Source organism: Triticum urartu, chromosome 4A (assembly GCF_056163025.1).
Source record: "Triticum urartu cultivar PI428250 chromosome 4A, HENAU_Tu73, whole genome shotgun sequence".
Lineage (NCBI taxonomy): Eukaryota > Viridiplantae > Streptophyta > Magnoliopsida > Poales > Poaceae > Triticum > Triticum urartu.
In genome coordinates, this window is record NC_141876.1 from 327,506,338 (window position 1) to 327,525,141 (window position 18,804).

Here is an 18,804-nt window from a genome sequence, read left to right on the forward strand (position 1 = left end):
TGAAGGGCAGCCAATCGCTCCATCAATCCTTGATTCAGCTGTCGCCCGCACCAGTATTCAGATGGTAAGTTTCACCCAGAGTAGAAGAGGATAGAGAGGGTCAATAAGGGCCAACTGGCCTAGCTCAGCATTAAGTTTCAACTGTGAATGACTCGGAGGTCATTCAACAAGGCACCTACAAGGTGATAAGCATGGCTAAGCATTTCTACTCTACTGGAATTATATACTTCTACTCAAGTGTCAAGTAAATAGGCGCCAAGCGGATCAGGGTAATGTGTCAATCGACACGCTTGCTACGAGAATTAAAATAGCATGCACATAGTAACAATAAAACTCAATGCAATTTTGTAAACCATAGGATAAGTATGATCAAAGAAGGAGGCATGCCTTCGTTGTCGAGTCCCCCGTTTCCTTCTTCCTCCTAGTGCTCCTCTCCCGTACCGTCGCCTCCTACTCGTAGTAACGGCGAAGCACAATAAATAACAAGCAATAAAATCCAAATAACATCCAAATGAAATAACAACATAGGAAGGATTGGTAGAAAGATGTGGATGGATATGGAGATTTGGAAAGAGGTAGATCGATTGATGATGAGTAGAGGGATTGAATGGACTGGTTGGGTGACTAAGCAAAACTCAGACACCATGTCTAACGTTCTAAATAGCAATACGCTAACTGGACTTTATTAATGCCCAATACAAAAACTTCAGACTATTTATAAATAAAAGACAAAATAATGACTTACATGACATAAAAATAAAACAATATCTATCATATGCATTTGAACGGCACAACTCAATATAGCATAGCAATACAAATTTTCCAACAAATCAATATTTAGATAAAATCTAAATATTTATAATGGTTAAAACATCAACTATAGAATTTAACAACAAGCATCTTAAATGTCAACCAAGCTACTTCCTAAACAAACTCGTTAAGTTACAAAACATCAAACAATAGCATGATCTTAAAGAAATGCTAAAACATAATAGACTCAAATCATGTAGCATATAATTAAAATAATCTAGATACATATGAAGCAAATGGATCAATAATAATCTAGTCATAGCATGATCAACTCTTGTAACAAAAATCATGAACATGATATAACTCACAACACCACGTAGACTCAATCAAAATAATTTAAACAATAATTCTACAATCTTCTGAAACTAAACTGGAACATAAATATTTCTACGCATGACAATATTGTTTAGAAAGTACGCATGCATATACTATGTCTATGAACAAATAAAAATTATCGCACTTCACTAACATACATCAAAAATAATAATTGTAAAACTAGTTCTAGAAATTCTATGACCAATTCTAATATATCCTAGAATCACTCAACAATATTAGGACAAACCCTAGGCATGCTATGGACATGACAATAAGACATAAACAATTTTGCATGATTACATATATAAAACATCATACACACTTAATAAAAAATAACACAATTAAACATCTATTGAAATAAAACAATTAACTTGCTCCTAGCGTCATCGAAACAGCCTATGGGTTTAGCATTGGTTTTGGGTCACCGAGTAGTCGTTGGAGATGGAACCGGTTGTGTTGAGCGAGCGAGCGCCGGTGTGCATCATCGTCGTCGTCCGAACTCCGGTGATGAAGAGATGGTGGTGAGTGATGCTCCTAGTGACGAGAAGGCACCGGGACACGGATGGACATAACGGACGATCGACGGGTGACGTCGACGTCAGTCCCGAATAGAGCAGCGGCACAACTCCATTGTGCGCGCGGCCAATGATTACGAACGACTGGGAAATGATGTCTAGGAGGTGTGCTTTGGCAAGGGGATTCTGTTGGTGGGAGGAATTGGACTAGGATTCTCACCTTAGGCGATGGTAGTCGAAGAACAGTAGAGATGGGGCTGTATTGCGGGGTGGATTACGAGTGATTCGAAAGGAATTGGAGGATGTGATGATGGGGCTTTTATAGAGGTGCTCCTGGCGCACGTCGTGACGCGAAGGGTCTGCCGAATGGTAGCCGGAGGAGGGAGATCACGAGGTGAATGCCATTGTTGGGCCAATAACTTTGTCAGTTACTTGCATGAGATTAAGCGCATCATGAGTGGAACCATTAGACTGAACGGACTCGTCGTTGAGTGGGGAGTAATTCTTGTGTTGATGATGAATGGAAACGGTGAAGGGATTAATGGGATTTGAAGGGAAAAGAAGACGCAGCAGCCATTGTGTTTCTTCTTGTACATGTACGTGCACGTGCGTACGGGAGGAAGGAGGAGAGCCGAGCCGTCCGCTCACTCGCTCGGCTGGACCGCTCGCCTGCTGGCTGGGCCATGGGCCAAGTTTCTTTAGTGACTGGACAATTAGAGAAAAGAACAATAAAAACAAATATAGAGAAGAGATGACCCAGTGCATACGTGAATGTGGGTCACCAATTTTTGGTGCGTACGTGCAATAGGCCAACAATGGCTAGGCTAGGATGCACGTATTGGTTCAAGGACCAATAAAAAGAAAGAGAACTAAAGGAGAGAGAAGAAAAGAAAATCAATATAATATTGATTTCTTTTACTAGGATTGCTACAAGAGGAACAGAAACAAGGACAACTTAAAGGTCTTCAAAAAATCCAAGAAATCGAAGTAACAAAAATAAGCAAGAAGAACTTAAATGAAATACTACGAACGAATAAATCGACTCAGGATATTACGGAAAATATTTTTCACCTGACATGTGCTAAATTAATTCCAAACAACTTGGTATTAATTTGAGCAATCTCCAAAATATAATTAAAGATTACGTTGCAACATCCCTTGGCTTAGAGAAAAAAATTGAACTCTCAAAAAAATCAGGATGTTACATATCGGAGCTTATGAACCATAGAGAATGTAGCGACCAGACCTCAAACAGTCTGATCTCTTTGCTCCGGTGTCATCCCTGGATCAGTAATGCTGACACCACACAGTACTCAGAGGATTTATAACAGAGTATCAATCACACACTTATTACATCGAGTGTCTCAAAAGAGAACTTATTACAATAAGTATGGCTTAAGGCCATCTAATAACGATAACAGTGAAAGGCTTGGAAGATAAGTGAGTCCATCAACTCCAACGGCATCACTGAGTATAGGACCACGACCTAAAAACTCCTTAATCATCGTCTGAAAAGTCTGCAACATTAACGTTGCAGCCCGAAACGGGTCAGCACATGGAATATGCTGGCAAGCTAACACATAGAGAGTAATGGAATGAAACAGCTATACTATATGCATATTTGGCTGGTGGAAAGCTCTATGGTTACATTTTTGCGTAAAGCCAATTTTTCCCTACTTCAAAGGAATAAAATTTAATTACTATCATGGTGGTTGTTAAACATTGAGAATGGTTGACAGCATTCTCAATCCCAATTAAAAATCATCATTAAACAAAACCCATCAAAATTAATTTAGAGTAACATGTTGAGATTCACATGAAAATCCAGGTACTAGGTACTCAAGATGTCCATAACCGGGGACACGGCTAACCATGATTAGTTTATTACACTCTGCAGAGGTTTGCGCACTTTTCCCCCACAAGACTCGATCGCCTCCGTTTGGTTTCTCGCACTACATGGTGTTTGAGAAGACGGATGACCGAGACATAGTCTTTCAGAAGCGCTAGCACCTTACGATGGGTAGACCGTACCACCTACATCCCCTACATCTGCTAGTCTACCACTGTAAGAGTTCGCACGACTTAGTCAACTATGCTAGAGCCCATAATAGCTTGTGGCTGCACACGGAAGTTTCTAGTATGAATAGTCTCATGATCCCTTTGAGCCTGGGTGGCGGTCCAAAAGAAAACAGGCAAGTCCTGGAATACCCAGGTGCCTCAATCCACCCAGATGTGTGTTTAAGTTGCCACCTTAGATAAACCATTAATTAACAATCTCACATCTGTCATGGATTTCACTCACCCAATCCACGTCTACTAGCATAGCATGGCGTAATAAGCAAACGTAGAAGTAACTCCCAAAGGTTTGATAATAAACAGGTAATAGGTACTACCTCATCTACTTCCCATCCCACAATTTAATTAGATCCTAATCATGCAATGTGTGAGGATTGATCTAATGCAATAAAACTGGGTAGTAGAAAAGGTATGATCAAAGTGTTACTTGCCTTGCTGATGATCCGCGAAACCTAACGATTCGAAGTAACAGGCGGTGCACTCCGGGTATTCTATCGCAGACAAACAAACAAGCATCCAATAAGTACTCATCTAATGCACAGGTAAAACTCAAATAAGAGATCTAACTAGAAGGTTCAACTTAAGAACTCCGGTTGGCAAAAAGAATCAAATCGAACGAAGCAACGAAAGACAAACGGCGAAAGAAAACAACTTCATTCTGCTAATATGGATCTAGGGCAAATTTTACAGTAGCAAAAACTTGTTTAAGTTGGTTAAATGGATAGAGGGTTTCGAGACAAATCCCTAGGCGCTTGAATCGCCTGATTCCGATAAACGAGCGAAAGGTTAAACTAAAACGAAAATCGAATGAGGAATCGCGATCAGAAAAATCGCGGATTTAATCCGAGAAAAAAGAAAAACGATGAATGCCGAAAAAAAAATTCTCTTTTTTTTCGGCACGGAAAACGAGGTGCGACGAACCTCGGGCGGCGGGATCGTCGGCGGCGGCGGCGGCGGCTCTGGTGGCGCGCGCGGATCGAGGCAGGGCTGGGGCGGCTCAGGGCGGCGCTATTTAAAGGCTGCCCCGCGCGGTGTCCCGCTCGGGTACAACCCGAAGTCGGTTTGTTTTTTTTATTATATTTCGCTCGGAAGAAAAATAAAAAGAAATACTAAATGGACTCCAAAAATTCCAAAATAAATTTTCACGGGCTTCTAAAATCAAGCCGCACAAGGTGAACATTTATTTGGGCCCTAAATGCAATTTTGAAAAACGCACATTTTTCCTAAATTCAAATAAAACACCGAAAAACTCCGAAATAAAATCTTATTTGATTTTTTTATTAAATCCTCAATATTTCTTTATTTTGGGATAGTCATTTTATTCCCTCTCTCATATTTTTGTAATAGAAATAATTGATGATAAAATAAATAAAATCAAATGATCCTATTCTCAAAATTTGAGAGAACTCAAATATGAAAATAACGAAATCCCCAACTCTCTCCGTGGGTCATTGAGTTGCGTAGAATTTCTAGGATCAACCAAAATGCAAAATAAAATATGATATGCTTGATGATCTAATGTATAACATTCCAAATTGAAAATTTGGGATGTTACAGAGAAGTTGGAATACAGTAGGTTTAACACCAATATAAATAAAGAATGAGTTCATTACAGTACCTTAAGTGGTTGTTTGTTTTCTTATACTAATAGAGCTCATGAGATTTTCTGTTTAAGTTTTGTGTTGTGAAGTTTTCAAGTTTTGGGTAAAGATTTGATGGATTATGGAACAAGGAGTGGCAAGAGCCTTAGCTTGGGGATTCCCATGGCACCCCAAGGTAAAATTCAAGGACAACCAAAATCCTAATCTTGGGGATGCCCTGGAAGGCATCCCCTCTTTCGCCTTCTTCTATCGATAGCTTTACTTGAGGCTATATTTTTATTCACCACATGATATGTGTTTTGCTTGGAGCGTGTTGTTTGATTTGAGTCTTTGCTTTTTGGTTTGCCACAATCTTCCTTGCTGTACACACCTTTTGAGAGAAACACACATGAATGGAATTTATTAGAATACTCTATGTGCTTCACTTATATCTTTTGAGCTAGATAAATTTGCTCTAGTGCTTCACTTTTACGTTCTAGAGCACGGTGGTGGTTTTATTTTATAGAAATTATTAATCTCTCATGCTTCACTTATATTATTTTGAGAGTCCTCTAAAATAGCATGGTAATTTTCTTTGGTTACAAAACTAGTCCTAATATGATAGGCATCCAAGATGGGTATAATAAAAACTATCATAAAAAGTGCATTGAATACTATGAGAAGTTTGATACTTGATGATTGTTTTGAGATATGAAGATGGTGATATTAGAGTCATGCTAGTTGAGCAGTTGTGAATTTGAGAAATACTTGTTCTAAAGTTTGTGATTCCCGTCGCATGCACGTATGGTGAACCGTTATGTGATGAAGTCGGAGCATGATTTATTTATTGATTGTCTTCCTTATGAGTGGCGATCGGGGATGAACGATGGTCTTTTCCTACCAATCTATCCCCCTAGCTAGGAGCATGCGCGTAGTACTTCGTTTCGATAACTAATAAATTTTTGCAATAAGTATATGAGTTCTTTATGACTAATGTTGATTCCATGGATTATACGCACTCTCACCCTTCCACCATTGCTAGCCTTTCTAGTACCGCACAACTTTCTCCGGTACCGTTAACCCACCATATACTTTCCTCCAAACAGCCACCATACCTACCTATTATGGCATTTCCGTAGCCATTCCAAGATATATTGCCATGCAAATTTCCACTATTCCGTTTACTATGACACGCTTCATCATTGTCATATTGCTTTGCATGACCATTTAGTTGACATCATATTTTTGGCAAAGCCACCGTTCACAATTCTTTCATACATGTCACTCATGAGTCATTGCATATCCTGGTACACCGTCGGAGGCATTCACATAGAGTCATATTTTGTTATAATTCTTGAGTTGTAAGTAAATAAAGTGTGATGATCATCATTATTAGAGCATTGTCCCAAGTGAGGAAAGGATGATGGAGACTATGATTCCCCTACAAGTCAGGATGAGACTCCGAACGAAAAAAAAGAAAAAAAAGAGGCCATAAAAGAAAAAATAGAAGAAGGCCCAAATAAAAAAATTGAAAAAATGAGAGAAAAAGAGAGAATGGACAATGTTACTATCCTTTTTCCACACTTGTGCTTCAAAGTAGCACCATGATCTTCATGATAGAGAGTCTCATATGTTATCACTTTCATATACTAGTGGAAATTTTACATTATAGAACTTCGCTTGTATATTCCAATGATGGGCTTCCTCAAAATGCCCTAGGTCCTCGTAGGCAAGCGAGTTGGATGCACACCCACTTAGTTTCTTTTTTGAGCTTTCATACACTTATAGCTCTAGTGCATCCGTTGCATGGCAATCCCTACTCACTCACACTAATATCTATTGATGGGCATCTCCATAGCCCATTGATACGCCTAGTTGATGTGAGACTATCTTCTCCTTTTTGTCTTCTCCACAACCACCATTCTATTCCACCTATAGTGCTATGTCCATGGCTCATGCTCATGTATTGCGTGAAGATTGAAAAAGTTTAAGAACATCAAAAGCATGAAACAATTTCTTGGCTTGTCATCGGGGTTGTGCATGATTTAAATAATTTGTGTGGTGAAGATAGAGGATAGCCAGACTATATGATTTTGTAGGGATAACTTTCTTTGGCCATGTTATTTTGAGAAGACATAATTGCTTTGTTAGTATGCTTGAAGTATTATTATTTTTATGTCAATATTAAACTTTTGTCTTGAATCTTTCAGATCTGAACATTCATGCCACAATATGCCACAATAAAGAAAATTACATTGAGAATTATGTTAGGTAGCATTCCACAACAAAAATTCTGTTTTTATCATTTACCTACTCGAGGACGAGCAGGAATTAAGCTTGGGGATGCTTGATACGTCTCCAACGTATCTATATTTTTTGATTGTTCCATGCTATTATATTATCTGTTTGGATGTTAATGGACTTATTTATACACTTTTATATTATTTTTGGGACTAACCTACTAACCCAAGGCCCAGTGCAAATTGCTATTTTTTTGCCTATTTCAGTGTTTCGCAGAAAAGGAATATCAAACGGAATCCAAAAGGTATAAAACCTTCAGGAGAGTTATTTTTGGAACAAACGTGATCCAGGGAACTTGTAGTGGACTGATACGTCTCCAGTGTATCTATAATTTTTGATTGCTCTATGCTATATTATCTACTATTTTGGACTATATTGGGCTTTATTTTCCACTTCTATATTATTTCTGGGACTAACCTATTAACCAGAGGCCCAGCCCAGAATTGCTGTATTTTCCTATTTTAGTGTTTCGGATAAACAGAATATCAAACGGAGTCCAAACAGAATAAAATCTTCGGAAACATGATTTTCTCACCGAACGTGATCCAGGAGACTTGGACCCTACTGCAAGGGATCAAAGAGGTGGTCACGAGGGTGGGGGGGAACCCCCCCTAGGGCGCGCCCCCTGCCTCGTCGGCCCCTCGGTGCTCCACCGACGTACTCCTTCTCCTATATATACACACGTACCCCCAAATGATCAGAACAGGAGCCAAAAACCTAATTCCACTGCCGCAACTTTCTGTATCCACGAGATCCCATCTTGGGGCCTGTTCCAGAGCTCCACCGGAAGAGGGCCGTCATCAAGGAGGGCTTCTACATCATCCTAGCCCCTCCGATGAAGTGTGAGTAGTTAAACTTAGACCTTCGGGTCCATAGTTAATAGCTAGATGGCTTCTTCTCTCTCTTTGAATCTTAATACAAAGTTCTCCCCCTCTCTTGTGGAGATCTATTCGATGTAATCTTCTTTTTGCGGTGTGTTTGTTGAGAACGATGAATTGTGGGTTTATGATCAAGTCTATCTACGAATAATATTTGAATCTTCTCTGAATTCTTTTATGCATGATTGGTTATCTTTGCAAGTCTCTTCGAATTATCCGTTTGGTTTGGCCAACTAGATTGGTAGTTCCTGCCATGGGAGAAGTGCTTAGCTTTGGGTTCGATCTTGACGTGTCCTTACCCAGTGACAGAAGGAGCAGCAAGGCACGTATTGTATCGTTGCCATCGAGGATAACAAGATGGGGTTTATTTCATATTGCATGAATTTATCTCTCTACATCATGTCATCTTGCTTAAGGTGTTACTCTGTTCTTAACTTAATACTCTAGATGCATGCTGGATAGCGGTCGATGAGTGGAGTAATAGTAGTAGATGCAGAATCGTTTCGATCTACTTGTCACGGACGTGATGCCTATATACATGATCATGCCCAGATATTCTCATAATTATGCACAATTCTATCAATTGCTCAATAGTAATTTTTTCACCCACCGTAGAATACTTATGCTCTTGAGAGAAGCCACTAGTGAAACCTATGGCCCCCGGGTCTATTCTCATCATATCAATCTCCATCACTTTTATATTGTTTTGCTATTTACTTTGCTTTTACTTTTTACTTTGCATCTTTATATCAAAAATACCAAAAATATTCTATCTATCAGATATCACTCTCGTAAGTGACCGTGAAGGGCATGACAACCCCTAATCGCGTTGGTTGTGAGGAGCTATCGCTTTGTGCAGGTACGAGGGACTTGAGCGTGGCCTCCTACTGGATTGATACCTTGGTTCTCAAAAACTGAGGGAAATACTTACGCTACTCCTCTGCATCATCCCTTCCTCTTTGGGGAAAACCAACGCGAGCTCAAGACGTAGCATGGACGTCAAGCAACCAACAAGGAGGCCGCGCCTGCCCCCCTGGGCGCGCCCCCACCCTCGTGGGCCCCTCGTGGCTCCACTGACCTACTTCTTCCTCCTATATATATATTCATATACACCGAAAACATCCAAGAGCACCACGAAACCCTATTTCCACCGCCGCAACCTTCTGTACCCAAGAGATCCCATCTTGGGGCCTTTTCCGGCATTCCGCCAGAGGGGGAATCGATCACGGAGGGCCTCTACATCAACTCGATGGCCCCTCCGATGATGTGTGAGTAGTTTACCTCAGACCTTCGGGTCCATAGCTATTAGCTAGATGGCTTCTTCTCTCTCTTTGGATCTTAATACAATGTTCTCCTTGATCTTCTTGGAGATCTATTTTATGTAACTCTTTTTTGTGGTGTGTTTGTCAAGATCCGATGAATTGTGGGTTTATGATCAAGTTTATCTATGAACAAGATTTGATTCTTCTCTGAAATCTTTTATGTATGATTGGTTATCTTTGCAAGTCTCTTCGAATTATCAGTTTGGTTTGGCCTACTAGATTGATCTTTCTTGCAATGGGAGAAGTGCTTAGCTTTGGGTTCAATCTTGCGGTATCCTTTCCTAGTGACAGCAGGGGCAGCAAGGCACGTATTGTATTGTTGCCATCGAGGATAAAATATGGGGTTTAAATCATATTGCTTGACTTTATCCCTCTACATCATGTCGTCTTGCCTAATGCGCTACTCTGTTTTTATGAACTTAATCCTCTAGATGCATGCTAGATAGTGGTCGATGTGTGGAGTAATAGTAGTGGATGCAGAATCATTTTGGTCTACTTGTCGCGAACGTGATGCCTATATACATGATTACATATTCTCATAATTATGCACTTTTCTATTAATTGCTCGACAGTAATTTGTTCACCCACCGTAATACTTATGGTATCTTGAGAGAAGCCACTAGTGAAACCTATGGTTCTCGGGTCTATCTTTTATCATATAAGCTTCCCGTCTATTTTATTTTGCAATCTTTACTTTCAATCTATATCATAAAAATACCAAAAAATATTTATCTTATTATTATTATCTCTATCAGATCTCACTCTCGTAAGTGACCATAAAGAGATTAACAACCACTTTTATAGCGTTGGTTGCAAGGTTCTTATTTGTTTGTGTAGGTACGAGGGACTTGCGTGTAGTCTCCTACTTGACTGATACCTTGGTTCTCAAAAACTGAGGGAAAATACTTACGCTACTTTGCCGCATCACCCTTTCCTCTTCATGGGAAAACCAACGTAGTGCTCAAGAGGTAGCACCCTCAAATGGTTGAGGTGGAGGAGTATATATAGTCTAGGGCCACGAAGGGGTAAGTGAGGGATACATGGGCCTCCACCCGTTACTCTGCGCACAGACAGGCGTTGGTCGTCCGACAGGTACCGGACATCCGGTGGCTCGCGAGGGTCCGGTCGTCCGGTACATGTCAGACGTCCTGCGTTTTGGCTCGGGATAGGTGGCACTAGATTTCCAGTCGGTGTCAGTCGTCCGGTGGATGACGAGATTTGGACGTCCTCCTCTGTAGACTTCAATAGCCGCAGGTGTTCTGATGGGTGGAAACTTCAGGCGTCCGACGTCCGGTATGGACCGGTCGTCCAATGGTTGTCACACGTCCGAGAGCTATACCTTGCAGGAAGCTCCTTCTCTTGCTCCGACTCCTTGCCGTCTTATCCAATGCTCCTCGTTGTTCCATGGTCTTCCTCCTGGTTCCTGGTCATGCAGAGCACATATGTCTGAGGTAGTAGCCATGTCTCATGTGTGGAAAGTGATGGTTCAGAGAGGAGCGAGTTCACCTTGTGTCCAATTGCGTATAGTCGAGGTCTCATCCTATGTCCTCTTGGGGCATGGGGAGTAGTCGTAGTGTACATGGGGATAATCATAGGATGCTCCACATAAAAAATAGGAGAAAAATAAGAGTGAAAATAATATTGTGGCAAAAGAATTTGAGCAACAAATGAAGCCTAATAATAAACCATCTACTATGGCTTCTGAAATTAAATTGAAAAGTGCATGTTTACTCGCCACCGAATCTAGTATTGATGATCTAGATTTCAGCAAATCTGTTTGTTATGTGATGAGGACATCAATACTATTGTTACACCCACATCCCCTGCTACTATACATACTGAACCAATTATTAGAGCTCGTGCACACCAATTAAATTACCAGGTACTTTCATTTCTTGGTAATGATTCTAATGTTCATGAGAATATGATGCTGCCTAAATTGGATACATTTGTTTTGCTTACAAATGAAGGGCCTATCTTGGAGAAGGATGAACATTGGGGCAAGAAAATGCATGGAGATGATGGCATGCGCAAAGGAAACAAGAATGGAGTTTCAAGTGATGATTTCAGGACTTTCAAGCCACCGTAATGAGTGCATGAAGTCTTCGATGAAATATAAAACATGCCACTTCACAAATTTTTACCAGAGGCTATTATAGGTGTTGCGTCACCTTATTATTGGGCCAGACCCATGTAATTTCGAAATACATAAGTATAGCCTGTTTTTAGAGTCCGTATGTATGCGGAAACAAGAGATAGGGTTCATTTCAGACCCATCCCCCATGGGCCACAAAATCCCCCCCTCTTCCTCCATAGATACAGCCCTTAGGGCATCGTTTAGACTTTGGGTTTTGTTTAGATTAAAAGTTTTCCATAGCTGAAACTTCACGTACATTGTTTGTGTTGAATGACCAGACAAAGACGTCATAGAATCCCACCTTGATCATTAAAGCTTTCATCTTATATTCGCAATATCCACATTGCAATCTTAGTTTCTTGCTTGTTATTCGTTTTCTTGTAGGAAATAGACCCTCATGGTTTATGAGGACATGACTACCTTGGATACGACCAAAAATATTACATACATGTATATTTGTGAGGTGATTTCTAATGCAAACTATGCAATAATTTATTTATGTCATCCAGGACAAAGATATTTCACAAACTTTTGTATCATGTTTAATTGCATGCGTATGGGACGTTTGTACAATCCACATGTGAATATAAGGGAAAAATGAGAAGTTTAGGTGTTGTTCAAAAAGTCTTCTCACGTTACTTTTGGGCCATGAGAAGATAGAGTCCATGTCTCTCACATTCTGGATTCAGATTTGGACTGCATAGACATACATGACTCAAAACGCCAAGAACTTTTTCATACGAACTCCAAATTTGGTGATTCTTTTTTTGTTGGAAAGTAGATTTCGTGTTCTTTCCAACCGAGTTTGATTCACCTTAAAAATGTCAGGAGCATTGAGTTAACAATGAAACAATATGACGCTGCGGCAAAATCCGATTCAAACTACAAGTCCAAAGGTGTTGCATCACCTCCACTTGGTCCCATGAGCCTTGTACGACCTAGGGTTAGTTTTAGGCTGCCTTGGGACGTCCTCCCAACTCCTTGGCCACCACCCCTTGCTCCTATATAAGTAGATCCATCTAGTAACTTTTTCTTGGGGATTTGTTTAGTTAATAGTTAGCCATTGCAACTTCGTGTACTTCATTTGTGTCCAACGACCAAACGAAGACCGCTTATAGATTCCCACCTTCATCAATGAGCTTTCATCTTATATTCACAATATCTAGATTGCATTATCATACTTTTGCTTATTCTTTGATTGCACGCAGGAATAGACCTTCGTGGTCAGGTTAATCATGCTTCTAGCATCGTCAGTAACCTCAAGAGATTGGTTTAGCGATTGCTAAGGCGCAACGTCGTGCATGTTTCTAGTCAGATCGTCAAAGTCGACTCCAACAAACCGATAGTGATCATATCATCTAAATATCGGGACCCTCGCCTCTATCAAGTGGTATCAGATTTCTAGGTTGATCGGTGAGATTTCACGGTTTTTCATAATTTAGATCGAGTCTGTTCTTCATACCCACAGTCCACAAAAAAGCCAAAAAAATAGGGTTAGTTCATCATATTTGAGCCAATCTGAGCCTTTGCATATTCTTTTTATTGTTTTGCATTGTTGAATTTGCGGTTGCATCATCGTGTCTAGTTGTTGGTCTTAGTATCTAGTCCTTTAGAGTTTCGAGTTCTATTCACATGTTGTCACGGTGCCGCCGCACCATTGTCATCACCGCTGCCATATACCACATATCCACCGCCATAACGATATTCTGAGTCCACCTCCATCACAGATTCACCACCAGTCCGTGTTCCACCACCCTACATATATCCGCCACCAGTTCGAGTTTCCACCAGATTCATCCCCGCCACCAGTCCGAGTCTAGTATTTGTTCCTTTGTTTTTTATTTCTAGATAACGACATACTCTGAGTCGTGAGAGAGTAGGATTCCTGAACTTTCGTGTTACCCGCAGTAGAAAAAATAGTTCTAGTTTCAAAAAAAATCTGGCTAGGCAGTTTTTAGACCATTTATAGACTTTTTCGGAAAAAAAAAATTTGTGGAGCAAAAAAAAGAAGAAAAAAGTGGAAAAAAGTGAAAAAAAGAAAGAAAAAATCAGAGTGTGCTCCTCCCTTGTTTACGTGCAGCGCCGTGATTTTTGTGAGTGTTCTAGGCTCGCATCTCTAGTATGGTCTAGCCTAGGACCAGCACAATACCCTCGTTGAACGTTTATTCAACTTTGCATCTCTGAATTGATTATTGCTGACCCTTTTTCTACCATATTCTAAGCCTTCCTAGCTCCCCATACATCTACATCATGCGTTTGTCTCTCCTTGGTAATTGATCTAACCAAGCTTTGAGAGTTTTGACTACAACGGTTGCTGCTCACCGCCTGCTGTTGGGTAAGAACTGGTAAGAATTTGAGATTTGCTTGATGGATTTGTGACACCCACCACCACCTCTTGTTAGTAGTCTGTAGGATCTTTTTCTTGTTTGTTCTTATTGCTGCTAACCATGGCAGGATCACAAGCCAATGAGATTGACTGGGAGAACTTGACGAACAAGGAACTTCATGATAAGTTTTAGAAAATGATGAGTGGAAAGGTGCAAGATGTGCTAAACAGATTTGAAGAGGCCATGGAGAAGATAGATGGCATGGAGAAGACATTCGAAACAAAGCTCGATAGCAAGTTTGATGAATTGCTTGCAGGAAATAGACCCTCGTGGTCAGGTTGATCGTGCTCCGGCGTGCTCAATAACCCCTCGGAAGTTGGTTTAGCGATTGCTAAGGTGCGACGTCTCGCACGTTCGTAGTCGGATCATCAAGGTCGACTCCCACGAAAAATGTTAACTATCTCACAGAAACATCGGGACACCCTCGCCTCTATCAAGTGGTATCAGTTTTTAGGTTGCTCGGTGAGAATTTCCAGTTATCCCTAGATTAGATTTATTTTCTTACCTAGTGTCTAAGAAAAAGCCACACAAAAAAGTTAGATCTATTCATCCTTTTGTCCAAGCCAGTCCGAGCCTTTGCAATTTTCTTTTCATTGTTTGCTTTGTTGAATTTGCAGTTGCATTGTCGTGTCGAGTTGCTGGTCTTAGTGTCTAGTTCGTTTAGAGTTTCGAGTTCAATTCACATTAGTCATGCCGTCGCTGCATCATTATTCTTTCCGCTGTCCATCAGCTTCATCCAACAATATCCAGCACGTGCCACGCATCTTTCATTGTCATCATCATAGTTGAGGTTATTTGCATCTTTGCTTGATCTAATTTGAATCTTACATAGTTTGTTTTGGAAAGAGGGAGAGAGAAAAAAGTCATAAAAAGAGAGAGAGAGAAAAAGTTAAAAAAAGTCACAGGAAAAAAGAAATAAAAAGAAAAAAGTGTGAGAAAAAAAGAGAGTAAAACATGCATAACTTCCTCATACGAAGTCCGTTTTGGCTCCGCGGGTACTCAAATTAAAGCTAGTGACGAGCCACATCTAAATAGTATCAGAAGCTATTTCAATATTTGACACCTCAAAATTGGCTTCTAAATAGGTATTTCTGCCCTCCGAAGTTCGCGAACACAGCTTGTTCCAGTTTTTTAGGCCAGTTTTAGAATTTTTTGACTCCTCATATCAACTCAGAATTGAGTGATTCTTTTTGCATTTGAAAGCTTGAGTCAATGGCATTCTTGAGAAAAACTATCAGAAAATTGGTACAAACTTTTCCAGAGGAAAGTTGGAGAGGAAGTTGTTGGTATATCCTGCTTGGCAGTTGTTTCACATCATTATCTTTACTGCTATTGTGATCTTCACTTTTATCTTGCTGTCCAGAGCTACTTCATATCCTTTATTGATGCTAGTTGTGCTATGCCGTGACCTCATTACTGTTCTAGGCTCACGTCTCTAGTCCGGTCTAGCCTAGGACCAGCACAATACCGTCTTTGAGCATTTATGCAACATTGCATCTCTGAATTGATTATTGCTAATCTTTTGCTACCATATATTCAAGCCTTCCAAGCTCCACATATTTCTACACCGTGTATATGTATGTTCCCCTAGCAATCGCTTTACTCAATGTTCGGAGTTATTTGACACCGCTGGTTGCCTGTCACCACCTGCTTCATGGTAAGAACTTGTAAGATATTGATATTTGCTATACTGTGAGTGTTTTACCACCACATCCTAGTAGTTCATAGGAACATTATTCTCAGATTTTGTTTCTTGTTTTCTACTAATCATGGATGATTCCAGAGTTGTTAGTTCTTGGGCTTCATCGATCGTGGGAGATTTGCCACCACCTAAGAAAATACAACAACCATCACAAGAGGAGCAACAACATCATATTGCACATAATCAGGTTAATGTTTCCATGCCACCATTTATTGGTCGTTTTAGGCTTGATTTGTATATTGAATGGGAGTACGAAATAAATGCTACATTTGCTTCACATAATTTTGATGAGAGTGGAAAATTTCAAGTTGCGGTTAGTACTTTCCGTAGCTTTGCTTTAGTTTGGTGGAGTGAATATTGTTTATTAAACCCTGATCTTATACCTACTACTTGGGATGATTTAAAACTTGTCATGAGAGATAGATTCATTGGTGTTTATTATATGCATGGCATGATTAAAAAATTACAACATTTAAAACAAGGCATTGACACGGTAACAAAATACTATGATGATTTAAAAACTACATTATTGCACTCATTTTTAGAAGAAAGTGAAGAAGATTTTATGGATAGATTTTGGGGAGGATTAAACTGTGAAATTCAAGAGATACTAATTCATGAAGAGTTTTATCCTATGGAACATTTGTTTTGTCTTGCTTGCAAAGATGAACAGGAAATGAAATGACGTGTTGCCCACAAGGAGGACAAGATCACGATGCACATTCCAACTGTCGATACAGATGTTTCTTCAACTACTAGGCATACTATGACAACCACATCCGTTGTTGCGAGGACTACATCATCTGCACCATGTGACACATCACCACCGAGAGTGCCTACATCCTATGCGTTGATTGGTTTAGCGATTGCTAAGGCACAACGTCGTGCACGTTTGTAGTCGGATCGACAAAGTCGACTCCACCAAATCGATAATTATCATCTCACCGAAAGATCGGGACCCTCGCCTCTATCAGTGGTCAAGTTGATTGTGCTCCGGTGTGGTCAATAACCTCTCATAAGTTGGTTTAGCGATTGCTAAGGCGTGACATCTCGCATGTTCATAGTCGGAACGACAAGGTCGACTCCCACAGAAAACGATAGCTATCTCATCGAAACATCGGGACACCCTCGCCTCTATCAAGTGGTATCATATTTCCAGGTTGCTCGGTGATATTTTACAGTTTATCGTAGTTTAGATCGAGTCTGTTCTTCATACCTGTAGTCCACGAAAAAGCCAAAAAAATTAGGGTTAGTTCATCATATCCAAACCAATCTGAGCCATTGCATAATCTTTTCTATATTTGCTTTGTTGAATTTGCGGTTGCATCATTATGTCAAGTTGCTGGTCTTAGTGTCTAGTTCTTTAGAGTTTCGAGTTCTGTTCACAAGTTGTCACGTTGTCGCCGCACCATAATCATCGCCCCTGCCATATACCACCACCGCTTATCCATCATTTCTCTGAGTCCATATACCATCACCGCTCCTAGTCCATATACCACCACCGCTCCAAGTCCATATACCACCACCAATCGAAGTCCATATACCACCACCGATCCGAGTCCATATACCACCACCAATCCGAGTCCACATATACCACTGTCATATACCATCACAAGTCCGAGTTCCACCAGATTCATCTCCGCCACCAGTCGTACTGCGAGTCCGATATTTGTTCCTTTATTTTTGAGTTCCAGATCACGCGATACTACAAGTCGTGAACAAGTTGGATTCCCCAACTTTTGTGCCACCCATAGAAGAAAAATAGTTCCACTTTCAAAAAAAACCTAAGTCTGGAAAATTCTGGCTAGGCAGTATTTAGTCCATTTGTAGACTTTTTCGAAAAACAATTGGTGCGGAGCAAAAAAAAGAGGAAAAAAGTGCAAAAAAAGTGAACATAGAAAAAAAATCAGAGTGTGCTCCTTCCTTGTTTACGTGCAGCGCCGTGATTTTCTTAGTTTTTTACGCTCGCGTCTCTAGCACGGTCTAGCCTAGGATCAACAAAGTACCGTCATTGAGTGTTTGTTCAACTTTGCATCTCTGAATTGATTATTGCTGATCCTTTTTGCTACCATATTATAAGCCTTCCCAGCTCCACATACATCTATGCCGTGTGTTTGATTTTCCTTGGTAATCGCTCTATCCAAGCTTGGAGAGTTTTGACTACAACGGTTGCCGATCACCACCTGCTGATGGGTGAGAGCTGGTAAGAATTTGAGATTTGCTTGACGGATTTGTGACTTTCCACGCCACCACCACCACTTCCTAGTAGTGTGTAGGATCATATTCTTGTGTGTTTCTATTACTGCTAACCATGGCAGGATCACAAGCCGATGAGACTGATTGGGAGAACATAATGAAGAAACAGCTACATGATAAATTTCAGCAAATGATGAGTGGACAGGTGGAAGATGTGCTAAACATATTTGAAGAGGCCACGAAGAAGATATATGGCATTGAGAAGGCGTTCGAAACAAAGCTCGATAACAAGTTCAATGAATTGCTCGCGCATCTTCCACAACCACCACCCGCTGCACCTATCGCACCTCCACATCAACAACAACAACATCGCCTTCCAAATCAAGTGGGACGAGAACTATGCATTCCCCTTGAGCCTGGTCAAAATTTTGGTGCCGTTGTACCTACTATTGATTCTTTTGTAGCCCCTGCTGGTACTGCGAAGGTGGAGGACCATTACGAGGATGAGGTTGATCAAAATCAGAACTATGTGCAACCACCAGCACCACCACCACCAGGTCGTCCTCATGCATACCATCGCATGGT